We start from the raw sequence: 13,660 nt of genomic DNA, 5'->3' as shown, positions 1-13,660 counted from the left end.
AACTTCCTAAGCAGATGATTTATTCATACATTCGGCTTCATTATCTGTTGCACAGATCAGTACGCGGAGCTGTAGCTTGTCAGTAACCATTCTAAACCCAGAAAAAGGCTCCTCCAACTTACTTCATGGATATGTCCATCGTGACAGTCCATGGAAGATTGTACCTGGGTACTTCCTCTGCTTTTTGTTTTCTTATTCCAAAAAGATTTATTTCTGACACCCTGCCTTATGGGAATGTCACAGGAACATGGGAAGGCCTTGGCAAGATCTGTACAGTCCCTGAAGTTATTCCATGTGGTTTTCTGTCCATTTATTGCCAGGCTTCTGCCTGGACGTCTCCCCCAGGCGCTCCTGCGTTGCTTCCTAATAGCAGCGTAGGAGAAACAATGCGCTCCCGTGATTGCATTTTTCTTCCAGGCTGAGTACAGCAAGCCAACAGAAAAAAGATCAAGGAACATCTTTCTCACTATGCTTCTATCTAGGTCATGTAAATGAGAAATACTTCGTGACTGAAGTCTGCATAGGCACTGGAGCAAAGTACAGCACTTGAAACGGAGAAGGAGACAGACCTCTCCCTGCGTGGCGCACAGTTGTTGTCGGAGGCCTACATAAAGTCATCTGGTCATCTCGGGTCACCGGCACTGCTCTCGGCTCCGACAGCCACGGCCTAAGACCAAACGGGCTGGCTGGAAGCTTTCAGGTCGCTCCGCCTTCACCACAGTAACGCCAGTCGTTCTGGAGCTTTTGGGCATTGCCTGGCATCTCCGGGATCCCCAATTAAACCCTCATCCTCTGCATCTTCCTGGTCACCGGGGAGGCAGTTACATGTCCCTGTGTATTTCGGGGCCGCTGATGACTTCCCAGTTAATGACTGTGCTCAAACACAGCAGCGTCGTTGGCGGAACGCACGGGGCAATCATTTCTATTTCTTACATTTTTCACTCGGTAACTATTCTTCTCCTATTCGTATTTATTTATTTATTTTGTTGCAGTAACCTGTATGTTGTGAAGCAAGCTCTTTATAAGCAAGTAAGCTTACAAAAACCTTGGCAGAGCATTTGATAGCTACTACGGAAAACGTAAGCCTGCAGTTTCAGGTTAAGTAAGTCATGAATGCCCTAAAAAAGCGGTGTGCAGCTTTATAGCTTAGGACGTTTACAAGTTACGTTATCAATGGGCATACATAGCAAAAAGCTCCGTGGGAATGCCTGTTGGACTCCTGGCTGTCGTTACCGTTTCTCACCGCGTGCCGTCCAGGTACCGCGCAGCTACATTCTGCTGAAATGAACGTTTCTACAGAAGCCAAACAAAGCCAGGCAGAACGCAGCCAAGCGGTTCGTTTTGCCCAGCTCTGGGCTGGCTTCTCCCTGATGCCTCTTTCACAAATCTCCGCACCCGAGCTCTGGAGGCTCTCCCGTTTTGAAGACGGGGGGGCACGGAAACGGCCCTGGGTGCGTGCGGACAGCGCCCCGCAGCCCCTCGGGGGCGGCAGGCCCCGGCCCCGCAGCACGGAGCCCGGGCCAGGCCCCGCACGGCGCCTCCCCGCCCGCGGCAGCCGCCCCGGAGGCGTTTGGGGCCTGGGCCGCCTGCTCCGCCGCGCCCTCTGCTGGCCCAGACCTCCCCTTCCCCTTCCTTCCCCTTCCCCTTCCCCTTCCCCTTCCCCTTCCCCTTCCCCTTCCCCCTCCCCTTCCCCTTCCCCCTCCCCTTTCCCTTCCCCTTCCCCTTCCCCTTCCCCTTCCCCTTCCCCTTCCCCTTCCCCTTCCCCTTCCCCTTCCCCTTCCCCTTCCCCTTGTAGAGACGTCACCAACACAAAGTTCCTGCGAACTCCCACAGCAAGGAATCTTTTTGCCTTCTGAAGTGGGATTCAAGCAGTTACTGTTGATTACGAATGTTCATTGCTGTAGCATTTTTCACTGTTTTTATGGGAACCTGCTCCAGTCTGACATTCAGTCAGAGGTATGGTGTTAGCATTCCAGCTTTTACATGGAGCTTCATTAGAAATTTATATTTTTCCTGCTCCATTAGATGGTATAACTCTTTTATTAATGTGTGTTAGTGATAATAAATGATACCTTACATTAACTTGGTATTAAAACACCCTTAAAATGGCTTGGAAATCAGGAGTAGCATTGCAAAAATGCAAGAAATTCTCACTTTTTCAGCATTATAGGAAAAGTATTTTATAATCACTCGCTAAAATAGGTCTTGACATTTCTGACATTTTTGTGCAGTGCTTTTTTTCTTAATATATTTTAGAGTTCATGAAAGCTCCCGCTCTGACATCTCTTGAGACTGAAGTCCTCTATTTAGCCACAAACAGGTATATTGTATGGACGGAGGCAGTGCAAACTTCATCCTATCTGGCCATCACTTTTATCATCATCTATTTTTTTCAGAAATTGCCCTTTAGGTATGTTACGATGCCTTGACATCAGTAGTGGTTTATATAAGATGGATTTCCTAGATTATACATTTCTGGGGAAAACAATAAAACACTTTTTGCAGGCATATTCAGGGTTTTGAACATACTCTGAGTATGTTAATGGCAAAGGTATTTAAAACCATACACCCAAAAAATATCAACAGAAATAATATAGTTCCTCGCTAACGTAAATACCTTGATCTTGGTGAAGACACTGTGAAGTTACAGCAGGAATACATTTTTCCTGTAGAAGATGAACCAGTTGCTGCTGCTTTGACTAGGACTGCGAATGGTTTTCTGAGCAGAGAATACTGAAATATTTTCATATTAAAGGAAACGGGATCGTCTGCTTTATTTTTAGTCTGCTTGATAATATCAACATGTTTACAGTCTTCTAAACAGCTCCTCTAAGTGGGCACTCAAACCTGTGAATCACTGCGACAATCTTCAAAGCACAGACACAAAAAGAAGGTACCTTGAAGAAGTGCATTTGTCAAATCTGCATCTACCTAGCTGGGGAAGATGAGGCTTTTATACCGAGACGTGTACCACTGGAACTAGTCATTTCTTCCTGTGGAAGAGTAAACTTCATGAGGATACAGGTATTTGGGAAATCTTTCCGCTGCTGGAAAACAGAGAGCATTGGTTATACAGGCACCTCATCTGCATAATTTCTCTTTTCAGCCTGCGTAATTAATCTCTTCAGCTTGCTGTCATGTTTCATAAAGAGGGAACAAGTACAGAAAGATCCTTTCTTGTAATGCTTCTGCACAGAATTCCTCAGGAAGTAACTACAAAGTTTTGCTAAATTCAGAATGGACTGGATAGTGTAACTAAATTCCAAAACAGGAGTACCTTGCACCAAAGTCTATGTGAGTCTCACACGCAACTTGCTCCCTTCAGAGGGGATCCGGCTGCATTAGGGAGACACGGGGTAGACGATGCAGAGGGCAGCAGCAGAGCTGGTTAAGATCCATCCCGTACAGATGTTTCTTACTAAAGCCAACATCATGATGCCTCAATTACATGGCAGACCCTCAGGACCTGCAGGTCAGGGACCTGGTGCTGTGCTATCCCCCAAGGCGCAATAGTGAGCGTGGTGTAGTGGCATGCAAGGAGGGAAGGGATGTAGCAATAGGGAATTTGCATTTTCAAGTGAAAATATAGATTATAAAGTGTTTGTAAACTTCCTGAAGGACCCCTGACTGATTGACCCCAGCTTTGTTGCCAGCCTCATGTGTCTGAAGCATTACGTTGGCAAAGGGGACAGGCAATGGAAGTCCTCTTCTGAGTCAGCTAACGCTTAATCTCCAGAGGCAGCCTCCCTGTACCTTGCTGTAGGAAAAGGGACCTCTCAGGGTTCTTCCCGCTGCTGTTTTCTGCCATTCTAAGCTCAGAATGGATTCACTCTCCGAAGTTGCCCAAAACATAGGGCTTGTAGCACCAAAGGCACAGGGTCAACATGAGAATTTCTGAAGTCAAAACTGGACAATCTCTTTCCAGAAATGTTCCAGCTCAAAGCAAATTGACAGCATGATGCCAAAATTATTACATATGGTCAATAGCCTTTACTACATAGGTATTATTTAGATCAGACTACATAACTCTTATTTTGTGGTCTAAAGCCTTTACATGTATGAATTTTTAAATTGAGTGGCCTTTAACCTCAGCTTATTTTAAGAAAACAGAATATTAGAATATTTATTACTAAGAGTTTTTTTTTTTATTTCCTATCAATATATCCTTATTCATTTGTATACAATTTTTACCTTTCCCCTTCTTCTAGGAAATAGATGGAAAATATTTCTTTGCTACAAACAGAAAAGTGTTTATTACACTTCCTTTGCAATCTCAGAATCTCAGAACCATTTATAAGCAATAAAACATCTGCCTCTTACTACATTAGGTAAACCGTACATTGCTTTGGAAAAAAACAGTAATAACAGGAAAGTTGACAACAGTAATAAAACTTCCAAACTATTGATACCGGAATTCCCTTGTTATTCATTATTTGTAAGCTGGAAAGCAGGCTTTGAAATAAAATTGCCCTAAGATTTTCCTAATGCCTTCAGGGAACACGGTCTGTATATTTTCAGCACCCTTTGTGGTTAGAAGAAAACAGTCCAGCAGCATTGCACGTGGGCCTTATTTGCCGTCGAGGGCCACTCGCTCCGGTGGTAGAGGAGAAAAAAGCTCCAGCTGAAGCGAACAGGAGAGCACTGGAGCACAATCAAGGCAATGACGTGGGGAAGTATTGCACCGAGAAAAGACACTTTATTCTTTTGCTTTTCGGCATCATCTTCTTCTCTGTCATTCTATGGTAAAATTTGCCTTAAAGAAATATTTGAACATGGGCTTAAATATTAAAAGAGTCATTTTTGCCTCGCAGAGATATCTGATGGGGTCACTCAGGATGTGCTGGCAAGCAGGATGTCAGATTCATAAAATTATAACAATTATTATTAGGTCATCTTCATTTTCCTGTGTGAATCTCAATCCAGGCTTGTCTTTCATGTTGCCAAGTGACTGGTGACAGGCAAAGCTTTTCTTGAAGGCATTCTCAAGATGGCTTTTGCTTTATCTTAGCATCTCTGCAAAGCCCTGCTATTATTAGGTCTTTCTAATGCCTTGGTTAAAACCTCAGAGATTATGCTCCTACTTTATACTCCAATAGCCTCTTCATTCACGATGTTTAGTTAGACTAAATATTTGCCTGGAGGACTGGCTGTGCAGCGACTACCGAGATATTCCCAGCACGTGACTAGAGCCAATTTTTTGTTGCCTTAATACTGTGAACAGAAAAAAGAGACATAATAATCTGGAAGCTGAAAAAAAAATAAAAAAAAAACAACTTTGTGCAGGCTGCTGCTACCTCCCAGACTAGCCAACCATCAAACACTCCCTTCAGCTTTCACCATGTGTGCTTCAGAGAATTTAACATGTGAGGCTTCCTATCCTGGTCTTCACATGTCTGTGAATGACGTGGATAAAACATCAGGTTTAAATGCAGAGCTACAATTTCTTGGTCCTCTCTGTAGTAACACGAGTAACACGGGCACAAAAGAAGGCTGCAGAGTGAAAAGCTCTCTGCTCTTCAACCTGTCTTCCCGAATTATATTTCTTTAATGCAGAAAGAGCCCAAGAAGATGACGGTGATATTTCCTGCTGTGGTTTCTAGTACATCCCAGCAGCCTGCTCCTTGCTCTTAACCAGGAGCCTTCGCATTAGCAACTTGTTTTTCCCCTCGTAATTCATTTGTCAGGACTCTTCCTTTGCTCTTTTCATTTCACACAGCCCTGCTCTGCCTTACGTGCAATGGTAGCTTTGTTTTTAAAGAGCTTGGGGAGCAAACAACATCATGTTTTCCTTTTCTCTTAAAAATTCACTTGGACAACCTTAAGCCCTTTAGATGGAGACAATACGTGCTCCAATCAAGAGGAGGTGGATTTAAACTAATTATCGAGACCTGAGAGGCTGGTAGCTGTGGTTCAGTCAGCTTTCATTTCTCTCCCACTCTCCTGTAGCCGCAAATGCACGAGCTCAGCTCCACAATAAGGGCCTGCCCTCCAGAAGCCCTGCTTGTACAAACAGCAGTGTCGGAGACCCCGGCTGTCTGCAGCTCCTCCTCGCCCTTCCTCCTCCCGACCTGGGGCGATTCCTCCCTTCTGCCGGGCGTCTCGGCAGCTCGCCAGCCCGAAGCAGTCCTTGTGTGCCCTGGCGGAGAGGGACCGTCTCGGTGACGTGTTCTTTGGCCAACAAAGAGCAACCACAGCCCTGGCGTTAAAATCTGGGAGCAGTCTTTTCATCTTTCTTTGTTTCAGGAGTTTCCAGTAGTTACAGCAATCCTTGAAATGCTCTCTGGCTTCCGATGATAGCCAACTGCTGAGTGTTCCTTAGGACCTGTGTCCTCCACGTCCTTGCAAGAGCTACTCTCTTTTCAGCTCTGCACAAGGAGTTTGTCTTCTCTTTCACAGACTCTTCAGAGTGACAGAAACCTCCGTTTTAAGCTCTGCTCTTAACAGAGCTTGTCCCTGGCCTAGGAGAATAATTAGAAAGGCACCCTAATGTCGGCAAGTATCAAAATACCTGATCCTACAAAAGGAGCCAAGACACTTTTAACACAGATATGCCTGAGACTTAGCCTTGCCCTTGGAGTCCTGCTACATGTCCATCAGCAATTTCCCGTGTCACTGACTTTGGCTATTTTTATTCCTCAGGCTTGTGTTCATTTCCCAGTAGCATTCAGTCCAGCAGCTGCAGAACAAAGGTTTTCTCTGAAGGAAAACATCTCCTGCCATTGGGGTTGGTTTCTTGTTGTTGTTTTTTAGTTCAGTGCAGTAGCAGCAGCAGCAATTTTTGGCTTTAAAACCTCTCTGCAGGTGGTTAGCGCCGTGAGCCAGTGCTGTGAAAAGGTGAGACAAACAAGAATCCTGGTAAGAACTTGACCCTATTTATCGGTCCCCGTAGAGAAGGCCCTGCGCCTTCTGTCTGGAAGAGCTCAGATTTTAGTGATTTCACCCTACTTTCAGAGCAGATTCAGATTCCAGTCCTCATGCCTTCTTGGGTTTGCTTTTCATTAGAAAGGAATTAAATTAGGATGCCCAAAATGTAGCTGAAAACTTCTCCCTGGGTTTAGCTGAGAGGAGGGCTGCTCCTGCTCGATTCCTCAGCTCATTTCTCCCTCCTCCCTCACTTTGACCTCGGTGCCAGTTTCCTCTTCTATTTGGGATGGGTACGGTGCTGCAGCTTGCAAGCACAGAGGAGCAACAGGTGCTGGCTAAAGGCATGGTCACTCACACAGGCAGCACCTAGTTCAAGTTTAAATAAAAATCTAAGCCATATATTCCAGTATTATTTGACTCTTTGTAGTCGTTCCTCCAAGGCTAATCTCGGGTTAGTAACTTTCCATCCTATAAGCTACCCATGTAACTTTTTCTCACCTCTTTGGTGAAGGGGAGTAGCCATGCACCTGACCTAAATTCATGTGCAAGAGTTAGAAATAATATGGATTTCATTCATCTATCTATGAAACTATGAATACGTCTATTATTTACAAATTCATTTTGCATTCTAAACTAAAACACAACACCGTTGCTTTTGCTTAGTACTGGCTGCATGTTTTACTGATGGAGTGCCACGTTCTCAGCACTTCTGCATCCGATCTTTCTAATAAACGTCTACGTTTCTATAATCATGTATCTTCCTAAGAAAGTTCTTACACCTTTTTGTAGCTCACTAATTTTGTTGGATTGCTGCTTCTCACACTACATCATCATGAAACTTAACATTTTTCATGTTAATTAAATGTTATGCCCATATATGCAGATATTCATAATTTCCTTGGGGGAAAAGCTATTTTAGTGTATTTTTAAAGCACAGTTCATTTTCATATTTCTAATTATTCACAGAAAATGGTAAGATAAAAACCAGTTTAGGCTGAACTTTGTGGAAAGCTTTTCTCCCTAAAATTCTAAATTATATTAGTACGCACGTAAACAATAACGTACAGCATTTTGAGACAGGAAGAGGTGACATAAAAAGAGATTGATTTTGAAATATATTAATTTATTGCAAAGAGCCATGTGAACCAATTGCTAATACACCTTTGATGAAGTTTTCAGGTAGGACTGTATAATTTTAATACACATCGAAGCAAAACGTTAATTCTTTTGCTATTAAAATGCCACTGGCATCAGAACTTTCCAGGAATTGTGACTTGTGTTTTTGCTATCTTTCCAGTTTTGGTCTCAAGAAAAAAGGATGCTTTAATGATTTTACAGCTTCCTGGTTTCTCACTTGCTATACCTTTGACTCCATAGGCTCAGATTTTCTTTGCACATCTGGCTTTCTGCAAGGAAAAAATTTAGGAGATATTTAGGAGATATTTAGTCTGGGCTTGTTTCACATTCATTCAAATGTTTAAATCAATTGTTTAGACCTCTAACATGAAACCTTTGTTTAAACTCAAAATTTCCAAATAAAATACAGTTGAAATTTCCCCAAAGAGCTCTTCACATTAATAACTGAATTTCAGATCATTATAAACCCAGAAGTTGGGTGAGTCTGGCTGTTTGTCTGGAGAGGCTCCTTGGCGGTACTTCAGCCCATCACCTCACTACATGAAGTCATCCTGTGACAAAAAGAAATAAAAAAGTATGTGAGAGCTAGTAGCTGGAGTTACCTTATGAAAAGCACAACTTCATATGGCAATTAATTTTGTAAATAAATTTTATATAAATTTATATAAATTTTATATAAACTCATATAAATTTTATATACATATTTTTATGAATAAATTTCATACTTTTTTTAAACCTTAAGGAGTGTCTTATAGGATCTTTCCTGAATTGGAGGGTTCTTTTAGCATCCATTCATATTGTTAAATGCTAGATTTTTATTTTTTTTAATACCAAATCCAGATTTTTATTGGTGATTAAATTTAGGATGTGGCACTGCAGGCATAGGCTGTGACTTGCTTTGTTGAGACAGCATTTTCAAATTCTTTCTTTAACTTACCACAAATGTATGTCTTTGACAATGAAATGCTCCCCAGGCAAATCATTTTTTTCATGCTTCTTATAAGCATTCCCCTTTGAACAATTTTAGCAGTATCAAGTTAATAGCTCTCAAATATTTGATTTTAATCTTACATTTCATGCTTTGCTACTGAGTAGCACTGAGACAGTGATGCTGATGCAAACTCGGGGCAAGCTTTCCTGGCAGCACACCTGCTTACCCAGAGCCTGAGCTTGATCCTCTGCCTGGGTTAGTAACTCTGGGAGCTTTCCGTTCAGTGACCAGTGGCTAAAATGCAAATATTTTATGCAGAGCACAAAGGTGAACGTTTCACAGGGCCATTTCTGCAATATACAGATCCGACAGCGAGAGGACTGAAGTTTGTACACAAAACAACACAGAATTCAATTTCCATTTTCTAGAACTTGGGTCTGCTCCTTGATGGGTCTGTTGCAGCAGTCTTGTGGATGTTTGCTGGCTTTCATCAGAATATCCTCTGTATTGAATTTTCTTGGTTAAACTAGCAAATTCCTATGAAAGAAACATTCATCAGAATTTCTCTGACATATTTATGTCCATAAGGAATTTTGTTGCCTGGAGTAAAAAGTCCTTTGGGTTTATAAGCTCCCTTTTCCTTCCTACGGGACTAAAAACAATGGGCTGTGTCAATCAGAATTCATTCATGTATTAATACCACTTAAGCAAGGCGTGAGGGCCTGGTTTCGGTTGGAAAGTAGTTATGCTAATTATCTTAAATTTGCAGGGATTTGACTCAATAGGAACAACTTGACATTTAGTTTGAAAGGTCTAAATGTTTCTGTGCGGTTCAGATAACAACACTGCTGGTAAGATACTCCTTTTTTTCCTTTCCCAAATGACGCAACAAATACAAAAAGTTAATTTGCAAAATGTTTACTTAAAATAAAATGGCTGGCATTAAGTCCTCTCGATGCAGCTGACACAGATCCTGCTTACACACAATCTTAGACAACAGAGTCTGCCACAGAAGTTGGGCTATTTGCTTTTCTTGAATCCTCCCTGGCTTTGGATGCTTTCAAATCTTTTCTAATCCTTGCTGAAGGGCATAGCTAATTAACCTGGGAACGGTGCTATGCTGCTGCTTTAGCAAACTACAATGACATACCTGCATAACACTGAACCGTGTCTGTAGATGTATCAAGTAGCTCAGGGAAAAATATGTTTGTGGTATGGCACAAAGCCACCTTTCTCTCCCCTCTCTAAGACACACAAAGGATCTCTCTCCTACCGCAAGGCATCAGAGACATGCAGTTTTCTGTGCTGTACCTACAACGTCCGACGGATGGAAAATATTATTAATTTATTTATTTCCATACTTTATACTTACAAAAGCACATTAGTTCTTCATGGCCCGTTCACGGGCCTGTTTCATGGAGCTGTTTTCCCTTAGCAAGCAAAGTGGCATTTGGCATCTCCTTTGTAGTCCCGTTTCCAGTAGGCTGTTAGAAACCTGAGCTTTGAAGCAACGCTTCCTCTGAAATTGTACAAGAATGACGTGTTGACCACTGCTTGACTCTCCATTTTTCTAATTCCCACAGTTAGAAATTGATTAGTTAATGGAAGCTTAAGCTTGATGTGTTGCAGCACGCTGCACCTTTCTTGTTAGCTGTGAATCCAAGATAATCACTGTGATTTAAGTCAGCCAAGCAAATCCATCAACTGCGTAGCGTGACAGGTTGCTGCTGGTTTTCCTTTGGGGTATTTATTGAAATAGACTACTAACAGCTTTTTTTTTTTCATATTATACCAGCAAAAAAATATATATATATTGTTTTACTCTTCATGTAATTGCAGGGCACAGCAGAGGTGGCTGCTCCCATGGGGCAGGGTGTCACACCAGGACTGAGGCGCTCCGGGGGGCTTACAGAGGGTGCATGGAGCCCCCGGCGAGGCTGCTCTGGGCCACTGGCACCTTAACTATCCCATTAGAAAGACACAAGCATGTCTGGCTGTCCTTCCAGATGCCACTGACTGCACCTTTTCCAGTTCAAATTTTTAATTTAAATGATTCTTGGAGTCATTCCAGATGAGCTAAGACTCTCTTAGAGAAAGCTAAGACTTTCTTAAGAATCAGTGTTGTCCAGCTACCCGTACATGTACTCTTACCGTACCTGCTTAAACGTAACCTAAGTTGTTGGATGGTTGGTTATAAATGCACATTTGAGTTTTCTACCAGGATTCTTCGAGGAACCCAAGAGACAAGCTGACTAAAGAGCAGATCATGTGTTGGTGGTGCAGACCTTACTCTGACTCAAAATTGTTGCATGTGATCGTATGCTGGAAGGGCAACGTGTTCCAAGCCCCAAGTCTCAGTTGCATTTTTAACAGTGGCATGACTGTGTGCGTCCCTGTATGCTACTATAGAGCAAGCAGTTTACACATCATTCACCGGGTATTATTATCTTTATGTATTAGTGTAGATTTTTTTTTTTTTGGCAGTTTTGCATCTATTTAGGAAAAGCCAGCTTTCAGAACAATGGTAAATAAGACTCTAATGCAATGCAGATTTTCCCTGATTTTATTCCCTACAGAATAAAAGAGAATAACTCATACCTTTGCTGAAACTGATATAGCCACTAATGTAATGCTGCTTGTTTTTACCTACAGTCATTCCAAGTAATATAAATTATACTCCTAAAATACATCTGATAATAAAAAGGGCATGTGAATGAGATTATTGAAATATGAACCTTTAAATAGGGACTTACTTTTAAAGTCTAACAATGCTGTTTTGATCTTTGATTCTATTTAGTACATGATAAAAATAAGGTGGAATGAAGATGAGTGATGAAATGTTGTACTGGATGAAGCAACTTCTGACTGCAACAGAAGACATTGGAGACAAAATGGATCAAAATGTCCGTGTGAGTGTATAGCATATTATTATTTTTAAATGATAGCATATAAAATACCATTTTTTCTTTGGAAATAGAAGGATCAAAATTAGTTACTGATGCTGATGAACACTGATGATTAATATTAATTAAGAAAACTGTAAGTGACCCAACAGCATGAAACTGATGCACTTTACAAGCCTAAAGTAGCAACAGAAAACCTGTTTCATAAATATCCCAGGTTTCATAGCTGGAAGTTCCCGCTGTGCCAGCAGGCATGTGGCAAATAGCAATATGTTGATACTGTCAGGAAATTCAAATTCCAACGGCTCATCTTTGGTGCAATAAAAATATGATAAAAACAGTATTTCTATTATCTAAAACACTGATTGCTTGAATTACAAATGAGTGGATCACTCTACCTGTGACTTACTCATGTTCTTTAACCCAAAACATCTACGGTCAGCCATTGTCAGAGACAGGATATTAGGCTAAAAAGGCTTTTGATATTATCCAACACATTTGTCCTGTGCTCCTGTATTCTTATCTTTCTTTTAAAAGGAGACAACTCTATTTCTGCACCAAACGCTGCTTTCAAGTGCATCACCAGAGCAGCATTGCCTTATGATAACAAGCATTGGTGACAGCGGCTAAGCCAGTATCTAAAAAAGATTTGGCATCCTGTCTTGACTAAAGAGAGATAAAAGGGCACTTTCTAGATAGGGTTGTTCAAGAAGAAGCATCTATTAGGAACCCAAGAGTACAAACTCTATTGCCAGTAGATAGCTGCAGCGATTGGGAGAAGTATAACCGCCTCCTCCTCTTAAAAATCTTCCCTTTAGTGTTCCATCATTCCATTTTATCTGGACTGAGATTAAACAAGATTATACGCATGAAGTAAAACAGATTGGAATCAAGAATGTAGTCCTACCACAAGTGGGACTTCTTTTAAAGAAATTGCTTAAACAAATAGTGATTCATGCGAAAGTGCCTGCAAAGCTTTCCTTTTAATGTAGATAAAGTAAAATCACAGGGTTAGTAGAAGGGGGAAAATTATTTGCCATCAGACCATCAATACTTCAATGTCATTGTTATCTCAAAGACAGAAATGGAAGATTATTTTGTAAACATATTTCTTATGAAGATAAGTTTCTAATGAGTGATAGCAGTTTGTGATAAGATTTAATCTTACAGTCTTTTTGCAAAACGTATGCGATGCTATGGGATTAAACAAAGTAGGATATTTTATCTACAAAAGACAAAGGTTCTCTCCCAAGGAGGACATTTCACCAGGTATACTTGGTCTCACCAAACTTTAGGAACCAGCCTGTGCTTTTAGAAATATACATAAGAAAATAATTTTTTATGAAATAGTTAAGGGTGAAACTGTCTTTTACTGTAGACCAGGAAAACAAACAAACAAACAAACAAACAAAAAACACAAGCCCCTGCTACTCTCACATTAAAAAAATTAAGAAGAAAAGACAGTAAACCGAGGAACAGTTCAGGAACGCAGCTGATTTTCCACTTCCAAAAATGTCAAGAGGCATATCAGTGTGACATACAGCCAGCCCTTTGAAAATGGCATATGGCGGAGTTTGTAAAGATACTGAATGAAAGGTGAGGACGAATTTAAACACTTTAAGTTTGCAGCCTAAAAGTTTTTAGACAGTAGCACTCCTTCTTAGTGCAGAATACCCGCTGTGTAGGATGGTTTTGCTTCAAGTACACTAAGAATTGCAGGTTTATGCAGTAAAGATGGCAACTCTTTGACTTCTCTTGAACTTCCACATGCAAATTGATAGCTGGGTCAACTGAACATGGATGGAAGCTGTGTCTGTGATTTCTT

General features: G+C 41.4%; 1 long non-coding RNA gene across 2 annotated transcripts in view; it reads left to right on the top strand.

The window, feature by feature from the left end:
* The window catches only part of LOC308177339, a 36,857-nt gene extending 24,919 nt beyond the window's left edge, over positions 1 to 11,938 (top strand). The window contains exon 4 of one of the 2 annotated variants that reach the window (XR_013939019.1): positions 11,730 to 11,938. This is a non-coding gene — a long non-coding RNA (uncharacterized lncRNA). Of the gene's footprint in view, positions 1 to 482; positions 1,586 to 11,729 lie in introns of those variants that run through there. The other variant, XR_013939020.1, reaches the window with a different exon arrangement.
* The last annotated feature ends 1,722 nt before the right edge of the window (positions 11,939 to 13,660 follow it).

Source organism: Anser brachyrhynchus, assembly GCF_964034855.1.
Source record: "Anser brachyrhynchus genome assembly, chromosome: 13".
Lineage (NCBI taxonomy): Eukaryota > Metazoa > Chordata > Aves > Anseriformes > Anatidae > Anser > Anser brachyrhynchus.
This window is presented reverse-complemented; position numbering and strand designations above follow the sequence as displayed.